The 12,705-nt window shown below is 39.2% G+C and overlaps 5 non-coding genes across 5 annotated transcripts; all 5 read left to right on the top strand.

The window, feature by feature from the left end:
• The first annotated feature begins 10,854 nt into the window (after positions 1–10,854).
• LOC122721447 lies at positions 10,855–11,000 on the top strand. The gene has a single exon (XR_006348126.1). It is a non-coding gene; the product is annotated as a small nucleolar RNA snoR134 (small nucleolar RNA).
• Positions 11,001–11,216: 216 nt separating this feature from the next.
• LOC122721443 lies at positions 11,217–11,304 on the top strand. Its single transcript, XR_006348122.1, has one exon. It is a non-coding gene; the product is annotated as a small nucleolar RNA U36a (small nucleolar RNA).
• An 83-nt stretch (positions 11,305–11,387) lies between these two features.
• LOC122721415 lies at positions 11,388–11,479 on the top strand. The gene has a single exon (XR_006348094.1). It is a non-coding gene; the product is annotated as a small nucleolar RNA Z223 (small nucleolar RNA).
• A 285-nt stretch (positions 11,480–11,764) lies between these two features.
• Positions 11,765–11,882, top strand: LOC122721416. The gene has a single exon (XR_006348095.1). It is a non-coding gene; the product is annotated as a small nucleolar RNA Z278 (small nucleolar RNA).
• Positions 11,883–12,266: 384 nt separating this feature from the next.
• On the top strand, positions 12,267–12,376 carry LOC122721417. The gene has a single exon (XR_006348096.1). It is a non-coding gene; the product is annotated as a small nucleolar RNA Z278 (small nucleolar RNA).
• Positions 12,377–12,705: the final 329 nt, after the last annotated feature.

The raw sequence follows: 12,705 nt of genomic DNA, 5'->3' as shown, positions 1-12,705 counted from the left end.
GATGCCTTTCCGCCGACCTTGTGGTTCTAGATTTGACAGATTTTGACGTCATTCTAGGGATGGATTGGTTATCTACCCATGGTGCTACCTTGGACTGTAGAGACAAGGTAGTCAGATTCAGAGATCAGGATGGGTCAGAGGTCGTCTTCAGAGGAGACAAGAGGGGTACACCTAGAGGTCTGATTTCAGCTCTTCAGGCTCGTAGGTTGCTTAGGAGGGGATGTCAGGGGTTTCTAGCTCATGTGAGGGAGTTGGATAGTCATGTTAGAGAGCCCGCCTCAGTGCCTGTGGTGAGTGAGTTCTTAGATGTTTTCCCAGACGAGCTGCCAGGGTTACCACCTGCTAGGGAGATAGAGTTCGAAATTGAGTTAATGCCTGGTACCAGACCGATCTCTATCCCTCCCTACAGGATGGCACCAGCCGAGATGAAAGAGTTAAAAGAACAGTTGCAGGAACTGGTGGACAAGGGTTTCATCCGACCGAGTACCTCACCTTGGGGTGCTCCAGTACTCTTTGTGAAGAAAAAGGATGGATCCCTCAGGCTTTGTATCGACTACAGGCAGTTGAACAAAGTCACCATCAAGAATAAGTACCCATTGCCAAGGATCGACGATCTATTCGACCAGCTAGCAGGAGCGGGTTGTTTCTCCAAAATAGATCTGAGATCCGGGTACCATCAGTTGAGAATCAGAGAGGAGGACGTGCCAAAGACGGCCTTCAGGACCAGATATGGGCACTATGAGTTCCTTGTAATGCCGTTTGGGTTAACTAACGCCCCTGCAGCATTCATGGACCTCATGAACAGAATATTCAGACCATACCTGGATCACTTCGTTATTGTCTTCATAGATGATATCCTAGTGTATTCCAGGAATGCAGAGGAGCATGCCCATCATCTGAGGATAGTTCTGCAGACCTTGAGGGAACATGGCTTGTACGCCAAGTTCTCCAAGTGTGAGTTCTGGTTGAGGAGCATTTCATTCTTGGGGCATATAGTGTCAGAGAATGGAATAGAGGTAGACCCCAAGAAAGTAGAGGCTGTGACCAACTGGCCCAGACCCACCTCAGTGACAGAGATCAGAAGTTTCTTGGGTTTGGCTGGTTATTACAGGAGGTTCGTACAGGACTTCTCCAAAATTGCAGCTCCTTTAACCAGATTGACCAGAAAGAATCAGAGGTTCGAGTGGACCGATCAGTGTGAGGAAAGCTTCGAGGAGCTCAAGAAGAGGTTGACTTCAGCACCAGTGTTAGCTCTGCCAACTAGCAATGAGGACTTCACGGTGTTCTGTGATGCATCCAGAGTAGGCTTGGGTTGTGTGTTGATGCAGAATGGTAGGGTGATCGCTTATGCTTCTAGACAGCTAAAGAGGCATGAGATGAATTACCCCACACACGATCTGGAGATGGCAGCGGTTATCTTTGCCCTCAAGATGTGGAGGCATTACCTCTATGGGGTAAAATGTGAGATCTTCACAGATCATAAGAGCTTGCAGCACATCTTGAGTCAGAAAGATTTGAACTTGAGGCAGAGGAGATGGGTAGAACTGCTCAGTGACTATGATTGTAAGATACAGTACCATCCGGGTAAGGCTAATGTCGTAGCTGATGCCTTAAGCCGGAAATCACTTGGCAGTCTATCCCACATCACGGCAGAGAGGAGACCGGTGGTGAAGGAATTTTATAAGCTCATTGAGGAAGGTCTACTGATGGAGTTGTCTGGTACAGGTGCTTTGATTGCACAGATGAAAGTAACACCCGTGTTTCTAGAACAGGTGGCTCAGAAACAGCATGAGGACCCAGAGTTAGTGAAGATTGCCAGGACTGTTCAGTCAGGCAGAGATAGTGAGTTCAGATTCGACAGTAAGGGGATCCTCCGCTATGGGAATAGACTATGTGTACCAGATGACATCGGGCTTAAGGGAGACATTATGAGAGAGGCTCATAATGCAAGATACAGCATTCACCCTGGAGCCACCAAGATGTATCAAGATCTGAAGAGGGTGTATTGGTGGCCAGCTATGAAGAGGGAAGTGGCACAGTTTGTGTCAGCCTGCGAAATATGTCAGAGGGTGAAGCTGGAACATCAGAAGCCGGCTGGAATGCTTAACCCACTGCCGATTCCAGAGTGGAAATGGGAGAATATTGCTATGGATTTTGTAGTGGGGTTACCGGCAACATCCAACAGACTAGACTCCATATGGGTGATTGTGGACAGACTCACCAAATCTGCTCACTTCATTCCAGTTAGGAGCAACTACTCTGTGGATAAGTTAGCGCAGGTTTATGTGGATGAAGTCGTCAGACTACATGGGGTCCCGGTATCTATAGTGTCAGATAGAGGGCCCCAGTTCACCTCCAGGTTTTGGCGGAGTCTGCAGAGTGCTATGGGTACCAGGTTAGATTTCAGTACTGCCTTCCACCCCCAGACTGATGGACAGTCAGAGAGGACCATCCAGACCATAGAAGATATGCTCAGAATGTGTGTGCTAGATTTTGGCGGTTCTTGGAAGCAACATCTACCTTTGGTGGAGTTTGCCTACAATAACAGCTATCATGCTAGCATAGGGATGGCTCCATATGAAGCTTTATATGGGAGGAAGTGCAGGTCACCCGTTTGTTGGGAAGAGGTAGGAGAGAGGTCCTTAGCAGGGCCTGAGCTTGTAGAGATCACCAGCAGGGTGGTGCCCATGATCAGAGAAAGGATAAAAACTGCCACCAGCAGGCAGAAAAGTTATGCGGACATCCGCAGGAAACAGGTAGAGTTTCAGGAGGGGGATCTAGTATTGCTCAAGGTGTCTCCGATGAAAGGGGTGGTTCGATTTGGTAAGAAGGGTAAGCTGGCTCCGCGGTACATTGGACCCTTTGAAGTCCTGCAAAGGATTGGGAATGTATCGTACAAGCTGGACTTGCCTGCTTCTATGGAGAGAATCCATCCGGTTTTCCATGTTTCCATGTTGAGGAAGTTCGTGTCAGATCCGGGCAAGGTTCTTAGCGAGCCTGATGTGGAGATCCAAGAGGATCTCACTTATGTTGAACAGCCAGTGCGGATTCTTGACACTCAGATCAGAAAGTTGAGGAACAAGGAAATCCCGATGGTGAAAGTCCTTTGGAACCACCACAATTTGGAAGAATGCACTTGGGAGACCCGGGAGTCCATGCTCCAGCAGTACCCCCACCTCTTCTAAGGTTAGTTGAGATGTGTTCCATGTGCTATATGTGTTTATGTTATACATGTATTAGTTGAGGAACATTCGGGGACGAATGTTCTTAAGGGGGGGAGAATGTAATACCCGGCTAGACTCCGGTATCGAAATTCCTACCGTCCGGTGGAATTTGGGTGTCGGAAACCTCTAGAAGGGTAAGAGCATGTTTTTATGAAATGAATTTATGTTTTTAATGGTTTTAAGTGTGTTTTTAAATAAGTTTTTGCATGAAAATTCTTTAAGGAAAAACCCAGGTTCGGCCGCCGAAACTCACTTTCGGCCGCCGAACATGCATGCGTTTTGGAGGCACGTTAGGCCCCCGAAAGCATGAGTGAGGGAAGTCAAGGTTCGGCCGCCGAACCTCATGTTCGGCCGCCGAACATTGCATGGATGCGGAGGCACATTCGGCCCCCGAACGTGGCCTGGCCAGCCACTATAAAAGGGTCCCCTTGGTCCGCACGGGCGAGCTTTTTCTCTCCCATTGTCGGCCAAGGTGAGTCTCCACCGTTCCTCCCTCGATCTTGAGTGTTTCCTTTAGATCTTTCATGGTTTTAACAAGTTTATAACTTTGTTTTGAAGATTTGTGAGCTTTGAGCAAGTTTTGAGTGCTTGGAGGTTCAAAGAGCTTAATCTCTACATCTCCAAGCTAGGATCGCTTTCCTCTCGTTTCTTCAAGAGGTAAGGGTCGATCTTGAACCCTTTTTATGTTTTAAACAAGTTTTAAGTAAGATCTATGGGTAGAAATGCATGTTAGGACATATGTTGAGTTTATGGGTTTTGATGATGTTTTAGGGGGTTTTTGGGGGATATATTAGCGTTATGTTTGTATATGTTTGGTCCCTCATTGGAGTCCACCTGTGTAGGTTCGGACCCGAGGAACCGAGGACCCCAGCAGTGAGTGAGCTGCTTCAGTGTCTGGTCAGAGCTAGCCAGAGGTGAGTGGAAACAAGCTTAATGTTTTAAATCAAGCAATTAAATGTTTTGAGCATGTTTCATGCATCATGATGACATGTAATAGGCTGATTGCATTAGTTCACGAATATGCTGCATTGCATTTTATTTTGTGGTTGTGGGTGAATGCTGTATGATCCAATTAGTCCACGAGACTTTATGTATGATATGACAGGAAGACCAGGACCCCATGCTACGGCCTGGCACGAGACTTTATGTATGTTATGACAGGAAGACCAGGACCCCATGCTACGGCCTGGCACGAGGGTTTATATATGATATGACAGGAAGACCAGGACCCCATGCTACGGCCTGGCACGAGGGTTAAGATGTGTTATGACAGGAAGACCAGGACCCCATGCTACGGCCTGGCACGAGACTATGTTGGGACTAATTGGTGACAGGTTCACCCTTGATGTGAATTGTCTGTGATATGATGCATTTCATGAAAGCATGAACTTTAATATAATGTTTTTAGTTTCTGCTCACTGGGCTTTTAGCTCACCCCTCTCCCCTAACCCCAGGTTTGCAGGTACGGGAGTGATAGAGAAGAAAAGAAGAGAAAAGTCATATGTATGTAATAGCTAGAGTATGTGGACATGACAAATGATAAAAATGTAATGTAATGTTTATGTAACTAAGTTATTGAGGATAGAGTTGTGCTTGACCATAATATTTGTTAATCCCGTGGTATGTACATGATCTTATTTTATGATGAATATGAGAACCAACTCAACACTGAATGTATATTGCCATAGAGGCTTTGATGAAATCCCACAGAGGGATTAATGTTTATGTATATGATGAATACAGTGCATGCACAGGTTGAGTTTGGTGTATGAAGAAAAAGAAAAGTTTTTAATTCTTATGTATGTTTGTTGATCATGTATGGGATTAAACAGGTAAACAGGATGTATGTAGGCTTGCTACGGGTTCCGGCGGCCTTAAGCCGACCTGAATCCTAGCGCCGGTAGCGGTCCGGATTTCCGGGGCGTTACAACAGACAATTCACAGCAAGGATGAATGTGTCACCAATAGTCCCGACATCCTATCCTCGTGCCAGGGCGTAGAATGGGCACCTGGTCTTCCTGTCTTACCTGATAACTCGTGCCAAGGCGTAGAATGGGCACTTGGACTTCCTATCTTACCTGATAACTCGTGCCAGGGCATAGAATGGGCACCTGGACTTCCTCATAACTAGTGCCAGGGCGTAGAATGGGCACCTGGTCTTTCTCAGAGACTAATGGATCACTCACGTTCCATCCACATCAACAACATAAAATGTAATGCAACATCTTCGTGAATTCTAATGCAATCAACCTATTGCATAATCATGGTGCATGAAACATGCTAAAAAGTATTTGCTTACTCATATTTAAAAGATTCAATTTAGTTCCACTCACCTCTGACTGACTCTGAACTGACTCTGGAAACTCTGAAGCAGTGCTCACTGCTGATCTCTTTGGTTCCTCTGGTCCGTTCCTACACAGGTGGACTCAAATGAGGGACCAAACTAACTCAAGAACAGTTCTAAAATACTCTCCAAAAGCCCCCTAAAATATCCTAAAACAATCAAGGAAAACATGCAAAGGAAGGCTGGACAGGGCACTTTCGGCAGCAGGTTCGGCGGCCGAAAGTCCCTTCCAGAGCCGAAACTCAAGCACTTTCGGCGGCACTTCGGTTGCCGAAAGTCCTCTCCAGAGACGAAACTCATGCATGTTCGGCGGCACTTTCGGCGGCCGAACCTCCCCTCCAGAGCCGAAAGTCCAAACTTTCGGGGGCAAGCTTAGGCAGCCGAAACCACCTCCTTAGCATGTTCGGCGGCCGAACCCTCTTTCGGCGGCTAAAACTGGGTTCTCCAGTAAGGCAGAACCCTGCTCAACTTCATGCAATCTTCCTCCAAACTTCTCAAACATGCAAACTTCAACTCTACAACACACAAATACTCAACCAAAAGCACAAAGGGATCCAAAACTACCTCAAAACCCCCAACAAACATCACAACTAAACACATAAGCATGCTTTGACCACAAATCAACCAAAAACTCAACTTACCCTAATCATGCATCTCTACCCAAAAACCTTCATAAAACCTTCATAAAACATCAAAGAAGCTAAGGATCTACACTTACCTCTTGAAGATCTAGAGGATATGTGATCCTAACGTGGAGATATGGAGCAACTCTCTCTCAAACTCTCCAAACTTCAAAATCTTGGTTTTTAGCTCAAAACCTTCAAAACAACATACAAACTCATCAAAACTTTGAAAGATTTGTAAAAGTCATGAAGATCACCCAAGGAAGAGCATGGTCTCACCTAGGTCTGTGAAAATGGAAGAAACTTATCCATTTCACCGATCTAGGGCCTTTTATAGGTGGCTGGCCAGACCACCTTCGGCGGTCTAACGTGAATCCAAACTCATGCATGTTCGGCTGCCGAACTTTTACCTTCGGCGGCCGAACCTTGCATTTCTTCCTTGGCTCTTTTCTTTCAAAAAAACTTATTTTCTTTATACTTAAAACATAAAAATATACTAAAATGCTTTAGAAAAACTTAAATCTTACCCTTCTAGAGGATTCCGACATCCTGGATTCCACCGGAAAGTAGAATTTCAATGTCAAACTCTAGCCGGGTATTACAAACTATCTCAAGAATTTTATATGCTTCAGACAAATTAAATTCTTCTATAATTTTCATATAAACTTTACTATCAAGTGAACCATACAAATAGGTTGTAACAATACCTATAAACACATATCAAGCTTTTTACATACTACCAGATTAATAAGATACCTAAAAGTTATTGCATCTATTACAGAAGAATGAGTATCTTTATAATTAATGTTAAATCTTTGCGAAAATTCTTATGCTACAAGTTATGCTTTATATCTCACGACTATATTTTTCTCATTTTGGTTTCATACAAATACCTATTCTTATCCAACTAGCTTTACTTCTTTAGGTATTGTGGACTATATGTCCAAAAACTTCTTTTGAAAGTGAATTTAATTTTGCTTGAATTGCATCTTTGCACTTTAGCCAATCATCTCTACCTCTACATTCTTCAGCTGATTTAGATTCAAAATCCTCATTTTATTTTAAAGTATCTACAACAACATTATATGCAAAAATATTGTTGATACAATATCTTTTCGGTTTCATTTTTTACCACTATAGACATAACTAATTGAGAAGCTGGGACCCAGTGTGGGACGTAGAGCACTTGAGACTAAAAGCCGCTGAAGTATTTGATTATGCAATTTTCGTTTGTAGGATTGCAATCAGAGCTAGATGCCAAGAAGTAATGGTAAGTTGAATTAATTTACTGATTATTATACCCTTTTGCAAATTTTTTAATTAGGTAATAATTTTAGCTTCTGTATTATTATAGATGAATGATAGCTGCCAATGGAGAAAATATGGGTAGAAAATTGCCAAAGGCAATCCTTTCCCTCGAGCTTACTATCATTACATAATAGCTTAGGATGCCCAGTCAGGAAACAGGCTCATAATTTAGTCTTAAATTTTGATATTTTCAAGTTTTAAGGTGAGTTTTAGCTTGATTGTTAATCATAAATTCTTAATTGTTAATCATAAATTCTTCATTATTAATCTTTTTCTAGGTGCAAAGATGCCTAGAAGACATGTCAATCCTCATATCAACATATAAAGGAACACATAATCACCCACTTCCTTTCGGAGCAACAGCCACGGCGTCAACTGCTTCAGCAATTGCTTCCTTCATGTTACTGGATTGAAGCAACCCTCTCTGTAATGGGTTTTCTAATTTCAATCAATCATCATCACTTCCCTATAGAGGTGGCAGCATGTGCCTCCACATGTTCTACCCTCGTTCGTCAGTTTTCAAAAGCACAAACCCTAATAATCCTTCTAAAGGAATTGTTTTTTTATCTCACAAACGACACTTTAGAAAGATTCCCATCACCCATCTCATCTTTATCATCATCACCGGTGCTGCCCTTATTTTCTTGGATGCAAAACAAGTCATCACCATCATCAAGTTACCAAAATAATGGGTTTTTAGATGTAAAAGTTTCTTTTATATGCGTTGTATGGTGCATGAGGATATTTTGGAAAGAAAAAAATAATTTTTCAGATATTTGACTTGCTATTTACCTTTGAATTAAGGAAAAAATGGATAGAGTAACTATATATTTAGACAAAATGAAAATAAAAGGATTTAAGTGTTCGATTTTAAAAATACAAGTATCAATCCATTAATTATGCTAAAATTCAGGGACTAAAATATAATTTATCCTTATTAATATCTCAATAGATATATAATTTGGATAAATTATATTTTAGTTCCTGAGTTTTGCGTATTTAACGGATCAGTCCTTATATTTTTAAAATCGAACAATTAAATCCCTCTATAATGAGTCCGTCCAAACAAGAGGTCATTTCATCCATAATTTTGTTAGTCAATAGGTCAAATGGAGAATAAATATTTAAAATATATAAAATACCCTCATGAACAATTAAATTCTTACCAATATGAGTGAAACGTTTTATATTGCATAAACTACACTTTAGTCAATGAGTTTTAGCGTAATTAACATATTAGTCCTTATATTTTTAAAACTAAATTCTTAAATTCATCTATATTCAGTTCATCCAAAATTATAATTCTTCCATCCATTATAGACATTAGTTTAAAGATAGTAGGTGGTCAAACTTCTGAAAGTCTTCCTAAAATACTTTTTGTAAAAATCTACAATTTATTTAAAATTTACTTGGTACCAATTAAAAATGACTAAAGTTGTAAATATTTTCTAAAAATTTTGAAATTTTGAAGTATTGTAGTATTTTAACGAACGAAAATTAAAGAACAAAAAGTGTTAAAATTTAGTTGAATATGATAATCTGGATAAATGTTAATGGGGACTTAAGTATTCTTTTAATGAAAAGAAATGATCAAACTGTTTAAATTTTAATAGATGAGGAAAAATAGATGAAACCCTAACTTCTTAATATTTTAATTTAAAAGGGGGACAATAAAGATATTTTCATACTTTTAATGGCAAGGATTGAATGAAAAGATTAGAATATAAACGTAATGATTATAGAAAGATTAAGTGTTTGATTTTAAAAATATAAGCACTCAATCCATTAATTATGTTAAAACTTAAGGATTAACGCATAGTTTATCCATTTGAAAAGGGTAATAAAAATATTTTCACATTTTTAACGATAAAAATGGATGGAAGGACCTTCCATTTGGACAGACTGATTACAGAGGAATTTAAGCGTTTGGTTTAAAAAATATAGGAATCGATCCGTTAATTATGCTAAAACTCAGGGACTAAAATATAATTTACCCTAATAATTTTTATATATTCTATCCGTTATATTCAATTTTTATGTTTTTTTTAAACTAAAAAATATATAATACATGTGTGTAGACAATTTGTTTTTCCAAAATATGTATAGCCAGATGGTGGTTGATTCAATGAATGATAGTTTCTCTCTGAGTTTCGAGGGTTTTTTGACGCATAAATCTAATTTTTTATATGAGTTTCGCAGTTGCCCCTACCTGGCGGTCTCTTTTACCTTTCCTATGGGTTTCTCTTTTTCTCCCATCCAGGTGAGGTTATAGATATTTTTGTTGGTTTTTTTTTTATTTTGACAGGCAGTGATTTCTTAGTGAGGGAGATGACTTTTGGTCCTTTCTTTCTTGTTTTTCTTTCAAATGGAGGGGCATCTCCTATTTACTCTTTCCTTACGTGCATGTCGGCAATAGAAGGATGGGACTGACCTGTCATCAATATAGGAAACTTCTTCTTTTCTGCAATGGATATGGATATTTCTAGAGGTAGCTTCATCGGCTTAGATAATGGTGGCAAGGGGCGATTAAGGAAGCTTCATTTTTCTTTTCTGTTAGTTGCTTGTTTCTATGCTAATCTACATGATCCAGAACTTGCATGTGATCTTTTTTCCGATTTCATCTCCTCTTTTTTTCTGAAATCTCTAGGTTTAATGTTGAGACTAATTTTGTTCTCTGTTTTTCAACTTGTAAATAAGCTTCCAACGATCATTGAGAAAGATGTCTTCTCCGAGCCGATTGGTAATCGGAATGACAGCTAAAGAAGGTAGTGAATGGGGAGGCAATTGGCGATTTCTAAAGAATTTTTCCGAGTCTTATTTTGAATCTTTTAATATGAATCTTTAGAATAGGTTCTCTTTGAGTTATTTTTCTATTTTCACTATAAGACCTTATTGGTTATATCATGATGCTTAGCCTATGGGTTTGATGTACATTGAGCTGTAACTTCTTATCAACTGAATATTAATATCTTTGATTAAAAAAATGGTAGAGAGATAATATAGGTTTGAAACAAATGAAAAAAAAAAAATTGTGTGACGTGGCCCTTGGAAGAAAAGAGACCGTAGATTATGGACGAGAGCCCACGTGCACCGGGGGCATAGCTAGATCTATTTTTAAAATAGAACTTAGGCATACATATGGATCAACTAGCCCATCTCAATAATTTAAAAAATTGCCGGCCCAATAACTATACCCAGATCAACAACTAGGGTTTTAGAGCTCTGTACAGCTCTATATAAGACTCTCTAAATTCGCAGTCTTCACAATGGAAGCGGTGCTTCTTTCTCAGACATCAGGTCATGGAAGTACTTGTTAGTATTCTCTTTTACGCTTATGAGTATTATTTATCAGACTCTGCACGATGCCTCCCGGGCTTCCCTGAATTTAATCTAGTGAAGGTGAATGCCCCAATGCACGTGCTAAAGTTCTGCTGTTTAGTGTTGCAGTTCAGCCTTTTCTCCTTTCCACTGCTGATCTGTGTCAAATCAACGGCCACATCTCCTCATGTAGGCAAATATTGATTTTTCAAGCTTAGAATGTTAGGGTATGCGTCTCCTTCAATAGTTTTGCCTCTAAAAAACCCTAAACAATATGCGTGTTTTTAAGATTTGTTAACTGGGTTCAGATTATAACTCATGCTTATAACTCGAAAAGATGTGTGCTTTTCGGCTTAATTGTGTTTAGTGTGTTAATTATGTTTTTTTCAAAGGATTTATTGGCGGTGATTGAATATTTATCTATTCTTTTTAGAGAAATCGATGAAGCAGAGATGAAAAGCATGGTTGAAATTCTTGATATGAGTCGTTCTGTATCTATGCAGATATGCAATGATTTTCTTTTTAAATTTTGTTTTATAATTTCTGGGTCTATATAAATGTTGTGTTGAAAATTGGCTATGAGGATTAATATTCAGCTTTAAACGCCAGTTCTGCTTCAGAAAATTCTTGATTGATAGAGCTGTATTTATTCTGAGCCTATTAATTCTCAAATTTAATAAAATAACCATCGTTTGAAATTGGTTGTTTATAACCATTGTTTGAAATTGGTTGTTTATGTTTATTGAATTGCTAATGATAGTTGGCAAGGATGAGATATCCATGTTGTTGAGACGTGGTTGGCCGCGAGTCCCTGTTGAAGTGAGAGCTCACTTGGGCTTACTGCTTTAATTTATGAAATATTGGAAATCTCCTAGTCCTATTGATCAGCCACATAGAATTGGTTTAAATCTGTAGCTTTTTTTTGAAAATATTACTTGTGTGAATGTGCCAATGATGATTGAATCCACCTTGTTGTAGGTGTAGTGGAGCCAAGTCCCTGCTTGTCAGGGAGAACCTACTTGGTAGAAGCTACATTACGTTGACATTTACGGATTTTACTGAGGCAAATTAAATTCTTAAGAAGTTTTTAACATTTTTGAGGACTTGCTTGATCTGCAAATTTGATATATTTCCATTTGATCCATGTGAATTATTTTTTTTTTCCTTGAAAAAAAGGAGTTTAACTATACCCTTTATCTACACTTGTTGAATTTGACACTATATTCTATTAGTAGACTACTCTAATAAAATAGGAATCGATTGGGAAAGAGAAAATAGTAATTCTTATAATACAAACTTTTCTAAGAATGTATCTGAATGCGCACAACTATCAGAAGAACAGTTGAGTTAAAAGTTTAATGCGGAAATCTCCCAATCCTATTGGTCAGCTACTTAAAATTGAATTTGAATCCGTAGTCTTTTTTTGTTCATAGTACTTGTGAAGATATGCCTGATTGAGTCCACCTTATTGTAAGGTAGTGGAGCCAAGTCCCTGTTTGTTAGGGAGAACCTACTTTGTAGAAGCTGCATTACATTGACAGTAATGGATTTTACAAAGGCAAATGAAATTAAGCTGGTTTTCCAAGAGCTTTTGGCATTGTTGTGGATTTGGTGTCCACCAAACTCAAATGTCGAATAAGTATTTATGTAGCATACAATTGTTGTTCGATTGTTTTATATACTTCTGTTTGTTGTCTCTTGTGTAAACCTTTTTTTTTTGTTATTGATTTTAATTAAACTAAGGATTTTTACCCTTTATCAAGTTTAAAATGCCCTATTCTATTAGTTGAAAGCTATAATAAATAGTGATTAATTGATGAGAGATAAATTACTAATTCATATAATACATACATTTTTATAGACTTTCTTTTTCTAAAGATATAATTCA

This window comes from Manihot esculenta, chromosome 12, assembly GCF_001659605.2.
Source record: "Manihot esculenta cultivar AM560-2 chromosome 12, M.esculenta_v8, whole genome shotgun sequence".
Taxonomy (NCBI): domain Eukaryota; kingdom Viridiplantae; phylum Streptophyta; class Magnoliopsida; order Malpighiales; family Euphorbiaceae; genus Manihot; species Manihot esculenta.
Note: the sequence above shows the minus strand (reverse complement) of the source record. Positions and strands in the feature narration are given on the sequence as shown.